The sequence below is a fragment of the Ostrea edulis genome, chromosome 1 (assembly GCF_947568905.1).
Source record: "Ostrea edulis chromosome 1, xbOstEdul1.1, whole genome shotgun sequence".
In the NCBI taxonomy this organism is placed as follows: domain Eukaryota; kingdom Metazoa; phylum Mollusca; class Bivalvia; order Ostreida; family Ostreidae; genus Ostrea; species Ostrea edulis.
The window spans coordinates 79,659,541-79,675,835 of record NC_079164.1 but is presented as its reverse complement, the minus strand read 5'-3'; the positions used below and the strand labels follow the sequence as shown (position 1 = coordinate 79,675,835).

The following is a 16,295-nucleotide window of genomic DNA, read 5'->3' as shown; positions in this document are numbered from 1 at the left end:
TGCACTCGGCGGCCATATTGTAGGGCAACAGATTGAAGCGTGGAAGCGTAAACAAGAGAGGGTTATTTAAGTTACAGCAAGGATATGGTTAATACTTGTGTTGTGTGGGGTTGTAACAACCGGTCAGTGAGTGGAGATGAAAACAGACGCTTTTATGACATTCCTAAAATTGTAAAACATCAAGGAAAGCAGACGGAAGAGTTGTCAGCTGAGAGGAGAACACTTTGGCTGGCGCGGATCAACAGATCAGATTTCAACCCGAGAAACGTCATTTTAAAGTCTGTTCAGATCACTTCGTTTCAGGTAATAGTTTTAATTAGGTTATATATTTTGTTAATTTATAATAAATCAAAAATTGTTTGTCATTTTAATATGTTGATGGTGCTAGTACCGTCTGAGCGAGCGCAGCTTCATGCATGCACATATTTTGTAATGGTCATGCTTTGATCAGGCAGGGATCGAAATTAACTTTTTTCACTACTAGCAAATTTTAGCCAGTGGATTATTTTCCAACTAGCAAAATTGAGCTTTTACTAGCATTTTTCAATCGATTGCTGTTTTACAGGAATTTAAGAAAACAAACATGTATCTATATCAAAATATAGGGAAAATCTTTTAAAATCTTCTGTAAAGTGCAATAATAAAAATAATATTGAGAATTCTTTCATTTAAAATTTAATGAATATCAGACAACAAACAAGTATCATCGGTGCATGGTGAGGGTCATAGGGTACACTTGTGCAGCGAACTCGCTGTCCAGAGATCTACCACCTATTTACAACATCATGTGGTTTGAAATCTTGAAGATTGTTTGCGCCAATTCACACTATATGTTCAAAACTTTTAGAAATTTCATCTAAAAAATTCTAGTTGAAAAAAAACCCCTCGAACTCTAAGTGTTTGACTATAGACTACAGAAGGACACCGCGTGAAGCGGTGACACTAACACTTTCATGTGTTGTTTCATGTAAACACGGACAAGATCAACATGCTTGCTACTTAAATCAGACGTCTCTGAGACGCCCGAAGTATGCATGAAGTAGGCCATCTTCGACATCACTGACTGAGATAACCTTGGTCTTAGCTATTTATTCGATCCACGTTTACTTTTCAATACTTGTATATTCATTCTGTAAAGCGTTTCTACGCACAAGACAAAATTATTGTAAACTTCAAAGTACAGCCAATAAACCGAGGAAATCCGAAAAAAAGATCCGGGTTTTTTCACTCGCAAAAAGTTGCAATCGATTGTGATTTTTCACTCACAATTTCAATTTTTAACTCGCATTTCCCCTTAATTTCGTTGCCTGTCAGGTTCAATTTAAAGGCCGGGAGTAACCTATTATATTCTTAATGAAATCTATGTATCATTTAAGTAGATTGATATAGCATTATATTGTAATTCATGTTTCAGGAACAAAGGCTGAACTCTATGACAAGACTATTTAAAACCTGACTGGGCACCCTCTCTTAAGTTAGGACCTGTGGAACAAGATCCATCGATAACTTTATCAACAAAGAAGAAGTACGAGAGAGCCCAAAGCCGTGATGCACGAAAATTGGAAAAGACACTGTCAAAACAGGCACTAGATTTCCAGGATGTTGAAAGACTTGAAGATTGTGATGTGAACTGTGAACTGTGCACGTTTAGTTACATTGGACCACTGGAAGCACTGGCACCTAGAGAGGAAGACAAAAGCAATAAGGAAGACCCAGACCTACTCCACAAGATGCGTTGTGAAGTGCAGAGGCAGTAAAACTGCAAAGAGTGACGAAGCAACCGATCCTCCATGATAATTGCACATTGGTATCGTGATAATGGACAGATATCTTCATTTGAGAACATGAACCTCAAACCCAGGCCTGGTCAAGTTGAAAAAATAGTATTGCATAATATTCTCATTGAAGGAAAATCACATGTCCATTACCTTGCCAGGGTGAAATGGTTATGCAAAGTAAACGAAACAGTTTGAAATTATTGTGGTAAACCAGTTGAAGTTTGGAAGGCCAATATGTATGGATGTGAAGGACCTGCTAGTTTTATTCCCATTCAAAGAATAAAATCCAAATTTGTATATGCTTTTGAGAACTTTCAAGGAATTAACACAATCGTTGTTATACCACGTGAAAGATTCTTGTGACTTTGATATGCATGATATGAAGCCGGACACATATGTTGATCTGGATATATACAGACACAATTTGACTACCCAAGTCTGCTCATTACAAAAACTTGTGAAGTCGGGCACATGCAGCTGATGTGTGAAGCCGGACACATAGGTCTACATATACATGTATGTACATCAACTATTTGATTACATCAGTCTGCACATTACAAAAACTTGTGAAGTCGGGCACATGCAGCTAATGTGTGAAGCCGGACACATAGGTCTACATATTCATGTATGTACATCAACTATTTGATTACATCAGTCTGCACATTACAAAAACTGGTGAAGTCAGGCACATGCAGCTGATGTGTGAAGCCGGACACATAGGTCTACATATACATGTATGTACATCAACTATTTGATTACATCAGTCAGCACTGCCACATTACAAAAATTTGTGAAGTCGGGCACATGCAGCTGATGTGTGAAGCCGGACACATAGGTCTACATATACATGCATATACATCCACTATTTGATTACATCAGTCTGCACATTATAAAAACTTGTGAAGTTGGGCACATGCAGCTGATGTGTGAAGCCGGACACATAGGTCTACATATACATGCATGTACATCAACTATTTGAATACATCAGTCTGCACATTACAAAAACTTGTGAAGTCGGGCACATGCAACTGATGTGTGAAGCCGGACACACAGGTCTACATATACATGTATGTACATCAACTATTTGATTACATCAGTCTGCACATTACAAAAACTTGTGAAGTCGGGCACATGCAACTGATGTGTGAAGCCGGACACATAGGTCTACATATACATGCATGTACATCAACTATTTGATTACATCAGTCTGCACATTATAAAAATTTGTGAAGTCGGGCACATGCAGCTGATGTGTGAAGCCGGACACATAGGTCTACATATACATGTATGTACATCAACTATTTGATTACATCAGTCTGCACATTACAAAAACTGGTGAAGTCGGGCACATGCTGCTGATGTGTGAAGCCGGACACATAGGTCTACATATATATGTATGTATGTAAACCACTATCTGATTGCATAAGTCTGCATATTACTTGTGAAACTGGACACATAGGTCTACATATATACATACATACACTCTATGATCATTTTAGTCTGCACATTACAGAAAAATGTTTGCATAGCAAATACTATTATTCAGGAAGGGTAATAATATTCTTGCAATGTATACGTTTTCAATCTAATTTGAAGTGTTTATTTTCCTGACCTTATAAGTATTTTTGTAGTTAATTATTTATTGACTGTAAAGTGTTCCATTAAGATGGTATTTATTATGTACAGGAAGCAGTTTTTTTTTATTTATTTTGTAATTAAAAAGTATATTAATTTGAAGAAAAGTGTTGTACATCATGAAATGAATTTGAAAGTGCAAGGAACAAACAATTTATTCATTATATTTCAATTTACAATTGCAAATGGTTTTACTGTGATAACCAAGGAAAACAATCTTTGGATATACCCTCAGTATGGAAATTAGATCTTCCGATTAAAATATGAGGCCAAAACTGAATGGAGACAATATAATCAAAAACTATGTAAATAAGGAATGTGCTCCATAGGTGATCTCCAACCTCGGAAGACAATATAATAATTTACACAAGTTCTAGAACAAAGCCCTTTAAGCGAAGAAAAGATTTGCAAGCTCCTATGTTGTGTTTATCTCGCCTCACTTCAAAATGTGTTTTTGTGGGGTATGGGAGAAAATCTGTTCATTGTTTTCTGATCTGATGTGTTCAAGTTAAATATATACAATATATATCTACATATAACATTCAAGATATCCAATCCATATACATTTTTGTTTGTACAAAAAGTCAATATCTGAAGCACTATATCTTTTGTTAAAACTAATTTTTAATGTGCTAACAATGGCAGATTAAGAGCCCCCCCCCCCTTTTTTTTGCTACATTTTTTTTTAATTTGTTAGAAGTAAAGAAACTTAAAGAATATATTTAATGCGAAGTAAATCGTAAAAGGTCATATTTAGCCAAATGTGGAAAGTAAAGGAGTTTAAAGGTGATCTTTACAGGTTTAATTTCGCGTAAACTTACTTAAAGATAACCATTGCTTCTTTAATTAAAGTAAAGTTGACGCAAAGGTAACCTTGATTTTTGGTTAACCTTTAGGAGAATTTACTTCCGAAGTAAAGTTTTGTAAAGTTATTTTTTCATGCAGTGCATGAACAGGCATGAACGACTACGAGAAAAAGGAGATAGGACAAAAGAATAATCTTCAATACTGCCCCCCCCCCCCTCATGAGGAATACTAAGGAATCTGAAGTCGATAAAGTGGACATGGGATACATAGATGTTATGGAAATTGGTTCCGGTACAGATTCGCTTCCAGCATCACCACCACTAACAACATTAGCAACAACAGCGACAACATCTACAATGACAACATCAATCCTCCCACTACAAACGACATCACAATTAAGAACAAAACCGCCAGCACGATTTCCACCACTAGAAAAGAGAAAAATTCAATTAACAACAGTACTTCCAAAAGAATTACACCAATTAGTAGCACGTGAGACAAACACCACGACACAACCAACTGTCGCAAAAGCAAATACAAGCACATCACCTTTAGAATCAGCAATAGATACAGAATCATCAACATCTCTTGGAGTGAAAATAACAGAAGAACCATCATCTCCATTCACCGTCACAACAGAAATGATAACACTGCCACATTCAGCAAAATCAGAAACAACCAAGCTATCATCAGTAGCACTGATAAAATTACCGTCAGACACCCTATCAGAACCAATAAACAGGACAGATTCAACCACACTACATATACCACGGACGAGAAAAAGCGTAAAACCAAAGATGTTTTTGCAACCACAACCTACTACAACAGGACAACCAACGACAACAACAGTCACAGCAACCAGACAAACCAATTCAAAAAGCGTACAACATATGATAATTGTTTACGAAACCGCGCAGTGTAAAAATTAAGTTATATTTCATATTTGAACGATTTCAAGACTTATAAACCGTGGCATTCATCATCTCACTGAAGGAGTCGCAAACAGATTCTAGTGTACATTTTGGAATTGTGGCAGAAGTTTTCTATCTGATATAAAGTATTGCTAAGATCAAAGGAAAGAATACCGGACTATGACATAAATCTATACTTATGAATTAACACATTTTGCCAATAAACTCCCAAACCCTTGCTCTAGAGTTACTGCTTTCACATTTAATATTGTTTTATATGTGGGGTAAAGTTCGTAAACTATAATAAAATCTTTTTTCATTAGTAAATATCGTAAAATCAATTAAAAATCTAATTTCGTTTTCGATTAACTACCCCGAACTAGCAAAAATGAGAGTAAAGTGGCGGTTTCTTTTGTATTATGACAACTAAAAAGATAATATGTTATAAAGTTAATCCGTTGTTAATTGATCCTTGGTTTTGATGTTATAGAAGATATGTTTTGATAATTGTCGAATAATTAAAATTTACCTGTTCGTTTCCTCAATCCGTGATTTTAGTCGTGACTCAGCTTATGGAAACTTCCAGAACGAAGCGAGACAACACCATACAACCAATTCACATTCTCGGGCCTTTCCGGCAAGCCGAGAAGTTGTGATTGGTTGACAACATGATCAGCATAATATTGTGTAGATATTCAATGTTAGTTATGATAGTTTTGACTAGACTCATATTTATTATTTTATGAAGATTTCTAATCTATTATTTACGAAAGCCCAGAACGCTCATTCGAGATTCGAAATTCAATATACGAGATTCGGATTTCGGGATTCAAAATCCTAATTAACCAATCAGATAGCTTATTCTCCTAATATGTTTACGAAACATCGAAACATTTCTTTTAAAACTATAAAAGTTATGATGTATACATAGCATGCAGACAGGCCCGTAGAAAGCGGAAAGGGAGGGGAGGAAAACTTGTTCCAACTCCCACATATTAATTCTGTACTCTATATGATAACGAGGTCAAATAATGACGAATATATCTCATAATATACCTAAATTGAAATCGTATTTGAAGCCTATTAATCGATGATACCCTGCCAACAATTGATCCTAGTTTGATTTTTTTCAGTTAAGTACTAATCAATAGGTTAAATACTAGTATAATCCATATGTAGGCCTATTTTTTTCTTTTAATATCATTACGTTTTATTTTCATTCTAATCCATTTTATTTTATTTATGTACTTTCATTTTGAAATCTACAAGGAACGTACCCCTGGACGTTGACGGAGGCTGTGGGTGTATGGGTCAAGAAAAATCTATATACATGTATAAACAATTGAGGAAATTCAAACTATGAATAAATATTTCTTTCCGATCTATACCGTTTTTTTTTCTACATTTTTTTTAGGTTCCAGGAAACAGGGTCCTGAACCAATGCACCTGTGTCATTATTAACTCAAACAAGTACAGTTATTTTCATTGAAAATAACTTCTATGAATATGATCATTCAGGCAGAAGAAAATGGTATGTGGGTAAACCGATAGATTAATCTAAAATCAGAATCCATTGCCACAAGGTGTCATCAGTTAATATTCTTCATATAACCTTTAATTCTATTTTTAGATAATTCAATGTCTACTATTTGAGGTGCATTCGTCATTATTCGACCTGGTTCCACCCCACCCCCTTCCCGCTTAATGACATGATTCCCGTATAATGACATGATTTATAATGTCAAAATATTTCTATCAATCCAAGGTAGCATTGTCATTATCATTGTACTTAATTGTTACTCTGATGAGTCAGCTGGCTCAAAGAAATAAAAGAATCTGAATCTGAGCTGTTTGTTTCCATTGAATTGTAACAGAAAGCATGACTTAAGGTATAAAAACTTGTTTCATATTTAAATTGACGGGAAAATGAAGTCCGATAGATAAATACAGGGGAAAAAATGTCTAGGAAATATAAGATTATTGTAAAAGATATATATGAACATTCCATCAAATTATTTTTTTTTTATTGAAAATCGGAATGATTTTGGAAAATTCAGAATTTTTTAGAAGGGGGTGGCAATTCAAAGCTTATTACCTCCCTTGTATATTTAGATTGATTGATTGATGTTTTTCGCCACACTCAACAATTTTTCAGTTATCTGGTGACGCCCAGTTTTTGTTGGTGGAAGAGAGAATCCAGATACGATGTACCTGGGAAGAGACCATCGACCTTCCGAAAGTAAACTGGGAAACTTTCTCACCTACCGGCGCGAGCTAGTTATTTTTGGCCACATCGTCCCACAAAGGTGGTGCATAAAATCATAATGGCAAATAAGTGTTGTTGTTTTTTTGGGGGGTTTTGTTTTGTTTTTTCGTGGGGTTTTTTTTTTTTTTTTTTTTTTTTTTTTTTTGTTTTTTTTTTTTTTTGGGGGGGGTTTTTTTTGTTGGTTTTTTTTTTGTTTTTTTTTTTTTTTTTTTTTTGTTGTTTTTTGTCCGGTAAAATATTAGAATAAATCCAGCGATTACTATACCGATAATTATTTGATTTGTTGGAAATTCAAAACATAGTAGTTCTCTTATACCGGTAGAAGGTCAATCTCTAAAGCTCACAAAATACGTGTACGGAGAAATTATCGTCGCAAAAAAAATCAGAGAAGGTGGAAGGTGTTGGTAGTAGTATCGATACTTCAGGAGCCTATGCAAATAATTTCCCCACCCTTTCCATCCTTTATAGGCGTCTGTGTGTAAACAATGGAGGAAATTCGAACCATGAATAAATATTTCTCTCCGATCTATGTTGTCTCTATTTATAATTTAAAATAAAAATATTTTAGTTAAGTTTATTTATAGGAAGCTTGATTTATAGTCTTAAAAGAAATGTTTCGTTGTTTGGTTAACATATTAGAAGAATTACCTTTCTGTCATATTCAAAGTTTATATGCATGCATCCTCTAATTTTAATCTTTTGTGACCTGCATTTTCATTGGTTAATTTGGATTTTGAATTTTGAAATTCGAATCTCGTATTTTGAATTTAGAATCTCGAATGAGCCTTCTGGGCTTTCGTAATTATTCATATACATCTCATTCAACTATTTCAATATTCTTAACCTTTTCCGTGTTTATAGAACTCGGGAACGTTAAGGCAGGTTATGAAAATTTTTACTGGGATAAAATCTGCGAAACAATGTGACGTGATAATTGAAATAAGTATATCACTAAGTATATATTAAATTTCGATTTTATTTTTTATTTAAGTTTTATTTATGCATAAAATAAGCCATGCAGCTACTAAGATCCAACGAAATTCGAAATGCTATACTGCTGTTGTGTAATTTCTGTCTGATCGATATGAAAGTAAACTGATGACGTCATGACTATACATCGAGTGACGTTGACACATGCAAGGATTTTTTTATATGTGCCATGCAAATATCGACAAAATGTGGAGTATTTGAAATATATGACATGGGATATATGGGATATATATGTGAAACGCTAAAATTTATTGATATTAAGAAGGTATGTTGATATCTTTCATTGACAACTTTGTTTAACGGAGAAAACATTCCATTTAGCATGTCGATCCGATTTTCCTCTGTCACAGACTGAAATAAAACTGCAAAAGTAGCACATTTGGCCGCATACTTTTAGAGACTTTTTATACACCGTTTGAAAGGTCATAAACTAATGTACACGGCAATTACTGATAGAATCGTCTGTTAAAAAAACTTTTAAAGAAAACTGCATAGCATCAGCCATCCGTGCAAAATGTAAAACATGGGCTAGATGGTTTCGTATTTAAATGTTCAATAATTATTTCTTATTGAAAGTGGTAGGATTCTATCAGTAATTCTGATATACTATGGATGTTTTACCGTCACTATCGCCAGTTAGACCAATATTTAAATCTTGGGATAATGTGTTACTTTTACATTTTCTATTAAGGTACCTCCATGATCTATTTATAACAGTCATGCAATGACGTCACACGGAAGCGCATGTTTGTCATGTTGTTATACAAAATGTTCGCATGTAAACAACCAAAATAGTTTTTAAGAGTTAGTAGCTCCCTCTCTCTGTGTAAGACCGATTTTAAAAATTATGCAGTTTACGTGCATAAATGAAGCATGACCTGCCTTAACATACCCGCGAAGTATGTTACAACTGAATTTCTGTAATGATTTATTAACAGTTACTGATGTGTACAAACAAATGGATAAACACAAAAAAGGTTTTAGTTTGGTTGAACATGTTCTGTGATGACATAAATCTTGAAAGTAAATAATAAGTCGAAAACTGTCCAATATGTCAGATATCGAATGATCCAGGACTGCTCTTGGAAGTTTGCGCCTAATAACTTGAAATGCTATATTCAAATTAATTTATTCAAATGTTCTATACTACCTCACAATGTCCAAGAAATCAGGCCACTGTTTACGAAATGGCACTTTTTCTGTTTGCCAATCCAGTGGCGCATTCGGGGGGGGGGGGGGGTCGGAACCACATCATTTCGTCAGAAAACTTTGCTACAAAGGGTAAAAATCACGCATTGTGACCCCCCCCCCCCTTTGAACACCAAAATTAATGGTAGACCCCCTTTTTAATAAGATAATTTCTGGACACGTCCCCTGCATTCATATAAATATACATGTAGTGCATCATGTTTTTCATTATTGCGTTTGGCGATAAGAAACGACATGGATCCATAATTTTACCCTTAAATTGTTGCACTGGACAAAAACTACCATTATAAATGTATTTGCATTACCGAGTTTGAAATTATGAACAACCGTTCATTTTTTCCTTCGTAAACTATTCGGCATGATGGGTTAAAAGAGCATTCGTAAAATCGTTATCTAATTTTCAATGCGGAGAGAGATCGACTATCCCACCTCTGGTGTGTTCAGGGGTCCGTTTTTGCCCAATTATCTATTTTGTATTGCTTATAGGATTTATGAGATTGATCGCTGTTGGTTATCTTCAACTTTCATATGGAATATTTAATTTGGAACTCCAAGTGACTTCCTAATAATCAAGTTTTATTCAATGTACATGCTGTCGATAAATACAACATAACTAATGCGCCCAATTATTTAAAAATGTTTTTAAATTCATTTGAATTAAAAATTTCGATCAATCAATTCATGTGCGTAACAATTCAAGCACACATAAGAAAAAATTCCTCTATACAATATCATTTGATTCTGATTTCTCGCGCATGCGCAGGATTTCATCTAGTGAATACATATTTCATTACATAGGGCGTCCAGCAATAAAATTGTGGAAATAACTCGCATTTGTTAAAAGTACACAATTTTGACAATGTTACCGAGACGGGAACAGGTGAGAGATGATCATCCCGTAATGGGAACACAGTTTAACTGTAAAATACCGAGTTCGAAATAAAGAATCCGCATGACATGTAATGTATTTTGATATAAAATTTCATTTCATATTGTTGTTCCACCCTACCCCCGGGGCCATGATTTGAGCAAACTTGAATATCCACTACCTGTATACTTGCATATTAATATGCAACTAATTCAGACTGCTATTCTTGAGAATTTTTTCATACTATATCTATCTTAAAACTTCGATCCCTTATTGTAATTCCACCATACCTCCAAGATCTGAACAACTTTGAATCGGTATTCTCTAATGATGTTTTCACATATGTTTTGTCTTTTCTGGTCCAGTAGTTCTTGAAAAGAGGATTTTGAAAGAATGCCACAATATATTCACCATTTCTTAATTATCCCTCTTTAAAGGGGGCGTGATCCTACATATGGACAATTGTGGAATCCCTTTTTAAAATTATGCTTTATGGTAAGTTTGGTTGAAACTGATCTAGCAGTTCTGGAGAAGTTAAAATTTGTAAAGTTTACGGATACTGGGTAAAATGAGACCAGAAAGGCTCACTTGAGCTTTTAGCTCAGGTGAGGTAAAAAGATATTTTTTCTAATAGAAAGTATCCACAACAAAACATAATTCCTTCCAAATATTCTGTGAAGTGTAACGTATTATTTTATGAATTGAAATCTTGAATGGGTACATAATCTACAGGGATTTGCCCCATTCCCAATGCTAAAAGCAGGTATTTTCCCCAATTTTTGCTGTGAAATTACCAAACAATGATAACAAATCAAGGAGGGTAATCTAATTGTTTATAAATCTTCTTGATACAGATTAGAAATTTTGATTCAAAATTATTAAGTAAACCTAATTTTCTTACCTCTGCTTATTTGAATGAGGTAAAGTTTGACCAAATTGAAAGTCAGGAGTCCAATTATACCCTAATGCACTCTGGATTGGTTTTCTTCCTACTTCTTTGTAAGAAACATTTTTCCCAATTTCAAGCAAATGTCACTATTTTTTCCCAATTGCAAAGGTACTGGCCTTTGAAATCAAGACCTTAAAAAACCCTGATTTATGTACAATGATAAAACACAATATTAGGTCTTTATTTAAACGTCTTACATGCGCATATATCACCTTTTAGCAGATAAACTTGTATTAATTAAAAAACGTCCTTGTATCAAATTACATTTTAAAAATATATCACCAACATTCATGAAATAACAAGTCAATCATTAGAAAAATCAAAGCAACATTATAACCTCCTAGCGACATTCTCCATGCACACACACCAAAAATCTGGGTATATTTCTAGGGGGGTACCTGTATATTTGAATACCATATTTTAATATTTCTGAATACTTGAGTAGCCTTTTCAGCCACATATATCTATTTTCCATATGTTGTAAAGTTGTTGCTCATTCTAAACATTTTTATGATTTCAGTCCCCATGCCCTTAAAGAATTGCACATATATATTACTGTACCTGAGTACCATCGTATGCATGCTAATCAACAAACACAATTTGTTAACCTTGAGAGTATTATTAAAATACCTACGTGCTTTTATCAGAATTAGGATCTGTAGTTACTGACAAGTTTAGTTGTAAAGATCTAGGCCTATATGTTATTCTTAACAACAGTCACCTATGTACATCTGTACAAACTATACTATAAATAATTAAATATGTTGAAGTATAAAAAAAGGTACGTTGATTTGATTTGGAAGACAGAGTATACGTATGACAGGAGCAAATCTGGTTTGTAGTCCATCTTCTATAAAGTAAGCACACACCTAAATAATCTGTAAAATACTTTTGTCTCCTATGTCAAACATTAATAGCGACATTTCTACCTTACGTCTTTATGTTTGTCTCTTGTTTGTTTAATATGTAATAATGTGAATGAAAAGGCAGAGTGTCATCATAAGTATCCGAACTTTCTGGTTGTGATGTCATCAATAGGCTATTGGAAGTACCGTTTGAATTGTCTCCCGTAGCCTCGTTATCGTTGACAGCTAGTGTAACATAGCTGTCACCATCCTTATCATCAGCTGTCTTCGTAGCAGAAGAATAAGCACTTTTCTCAAATTCGACGGCGATCATCCTTTGGTTCCGCTGGAGAGCAAGTGTTACGTAGCTGTCCTGAAAGTAATCGTTTCTGTTTACGACAACGGCGCCACCTTCGTCGTAGATGTCTTCTTCCTCAGTGGCGTTGAAAGTGGAAATTGTGTTGCGCCTATCAAAGCTGAGTACGTTGTAACTGTTAGATGCTCTTGTCATCTGAGAGTAGTCTTCCTGAGGCTCGTCCGAATTATGGGTGGCAGAGTTGTTCGAGACACGCCTGAACCTCAACCCTCTAGAAGTGCATAAATTATTAAAATAAATTTCTATGTATGCTTTAAATGCATCCTATTTAAGTATTTGGTCCTATATATTATTCAGAAAATACATAAATAATTCAAGCCTGATTAATTGCACGGGTAACACACGAAGGTCCCTGTCGTGACAGGCCTTGACACAACAAAGAACCCAAAACGCTAACCATAGGTCTAAAGCTGTACTCGTTTCCAGCTGGTGACGTCTCAATTTGAATGAAAAATTCTCAAAGGGACGCACAAGAAAGGAATAAATTGCACTGTACATAGAAAGTAAATAGATTGTACATTTTTCATTTGATGTCTTTGTGATATAAATTTATAGGGTTCATAATGAGCATACAAACCTGAGAAATATTGTCTGAGAAACTTTAATCTGCAAATAGAAACCGCAATATATATATTCTTATAGATTCTGTTACACACGGTGCAAGGATACACAAATGATATTTGTGCTAGGACGTAAGTGCTGATTTTGCACGACAACGCTTAATTGTATGTGTTATGTTACCAAACTCACCATCACAAACTGATGTATTTTAAGTATTTTCATCAAATAAATTGTGTTATCTTGTTAAATATCATTCCCAAACATGCTGTTCATTGTCCTGTTTCGTGATATAAGGATTACATCAAAAGAATTAAACATAAAAAAGAATTAACCTTTGATTGTACAGTACGACGATGATAACTAAGATTGATCCAACGCTGAATACGACGGCCAATAAAACAGGTAAACTCTTGTGTATGATTTCCTTATCTTTGTAGCTCTTTTCGCCTGCTAGAATGCATGGAATCGCAATCATGATTATAAAAATATATTTTCATATCCTTAACCTTCATTATACAACGATTAACAGATTATAGCTCTGATCTTATAGTATGAGCCTGGATTAAATTTTAATGCCCAAATGTTACCACATTCTCTCGTATTCGAACCTTCTCATCTGAAGACAAATTCATATGACATTGATGAGAACTACAGACTGTGGACAAAAGTATCGGAACGATTTATGACGTTGTCCAGTTTGCATGTATTATACCCATATACCAGTGGAGGATTTAAAGGGGGCGCAGCCTGGGCGCCCCCCCCCCCCCCCCTAAAATTTTCAAATTTAAGGTAAATCTTGGCATCCTGTTTTGGAAAGAGTACTAAACGATAAAAGAAGCAATAATTTCTTCCACTCCCAGAGAAATAAATTACAAAATCTTTTGATTCCTTGAATTACTTTATTGGGAGAACTTAATTTAAAAAAAAAATTTGTGTCATTTTATTAATTTCACCTTTAAGAAATGATAGAGGATAGTACAAATGACTAAATAGGAGAAATGTTTCAAGCCCCATAAAATCTGTAAAATCCAGGAGCTTCCGGGGGCGAAGCCCCCTGGACCCCCACTAGGACTTCGCTCTGGACCCACTGCCTCATAAAGTGGCGCCCCCCGTAACCGCAATTCCTGGATCCGCCCCTGTATAGATTATGTTGACAAGTTTTTCATCAGTAATCACATCTTGTGAAGTAGCTGTGAAGTAAATGACAACACACCGATAATCATTGCATTTTAAGGTGGGTCCTTAGTCCTGGATTTTTGGGGTTTAGGTAGCATTTTTTTGTTTGGAATCAATAAATTAACATTCAGAGTAATGAGAAAAGGCAAAATAGTTAAAGATTTCCATATTAATTTTCATTACAGACACTACTGAAGTAATGTACCCCTATGTAGATTTTTATGAAATTCATTGGAAACAGTTATCTATTTAAAATAAACACACACACAAAAAAAATTTAAATTGCATTTATTTATCAGGAAACATGTCAATAACTAAAACACGTCATTTTCAATCTGTTCATCAAGTTTTAGTACAATAAATGCAAAATTATTGAATTAGCCTTATTCTCCAAAATGTTAAAAAAAAAAAACAAATATGGACACAGTTTCCTTATAGCATGGTTTACATATCATTTTTTCTGTTAATATTAGTAGATGTACTTATGTTATATCTATTTATGGGGGGAAATCCATACCTTTCCTTAATAATTTCAAATCTATAGCTTCCAGAGTATGTATACCCCCATAAAAAAAACTTAAGTCTGGCACGATACAGCTGAGCTATTCAAAACCACTCACGGATTAAAATTGTATGTAATTTCATGAAAAGACACAGATAATAATTCCTTGTCACCTTGGTAAAATGTTTGTGAAAAATATAGGAAATCTATTGCATAATGGACTTGATAAATAATTTAATGAAAACGGAGTTATTGTCCTTGGATTCAACATTTTGAAACACATCATTGACTATTCAAATATAACTAAGACTTTTGAAGTATTTTATGGCTAACAAGATTTTTTACAATAACTATTGAAAAAGACTCCAACAATATTTATGTTCCAGTCATTAAATTATTGCAAAATCTTATGACGTCACAGGAGTGTGGAACTACGTTAATGTTGTTGTTTTCCAAATCAACAGAAAACGCAATGTCATCAATCAATTTCAATTTAAAGTAAAGGACGTGCAAAAATTTTAATCGAAGGTTTCTTAAAAAATATATGAAAGGTTTTTTAATTACACGTATTTCATTTTTAGTATAGCTTCATTGATTCTAAGCTTTCGTTGGATATTTGATCTCCGTTTGTTTAATCCCTGCACTACTGTAAGCATAGGCTTATTTAGAGGGGCCCCGGGACCGCTTAGTCCTACAGGTAAGAGCCTCGGTTAATGTTCCTGCGCTCCTACATATATATGTAGGTCGGACTCTTACATCCGGACGCCATTTTTCAACGAGCTCGTTCTGACTGAATTTTGGTCGGAAGGATTTCTACTGTATGTCAAATTCGCACAAAATACATGTATGAAAGGTGAAGATAACGAACAGTGATCAATCTCATAACAGTGGCGTAACCATGGTACTTTTGATGTGGACGTCCGAGTATAGGCAGGGGGTTTGGGGGCCGCCTTAAGGCCCCCAATGGACCCAGGGCTTTGCCCTGGGCCTGGTTTTTCGAAAGCTGGTTAACTTTAACACAGTGGTTAAGTTTAACGCAGTGTTAACTCCTAACCAAGTGATTAGCTAACACAATGGTTAAATTCTGTTTTTCGAAAGCAATTTAACACATTGATTAGTTAACACTGTGTTAACCGAGTTAACCACTTGCTAATCATTTGATTACCCATAATGCACATGTACTTCCTATGTAAACAATAAGAATGCAGGAGTAAATAAAAGTCTTGTTTGTGGGAGATAGCTGATGAAATGTTCATGTATTGTTTTGTTTCAAAATACATGACAGTGACTGTGAGCCATGCACTTATACTCGTATAAATGCATTTATTAGTCTATTCAATTTGAATAATCATAGAGGTATTGGATATAATGATATATACTAGGCCTTTAGAAGCCTAGTTGAGAAAAACGGTGCTTATGTTG

At 34.6% G+C, this 16,295-nt stretch overlaps 1 long non-coding RNA gene across 1 annotated transcript; it reads left to right on the top strand.

The window, feature by feature from the left end:
- The first annotated feature begins 7 nt into the window (after window positions 1-7).
- On the top strand, window positions 8-2,075 carry LOC130054100 (uncharacterized). The gene is made up of 2 exons (XR_008802368.1): window positions 8-303; window positions 1,415-2,075. It is a non-coding gene; the product is annotated as an uncharacterized LOC130054100 (long non-coding RNA).
- Window positions 2,076-16,295: the final 14,220 nt, after the last annotated feature.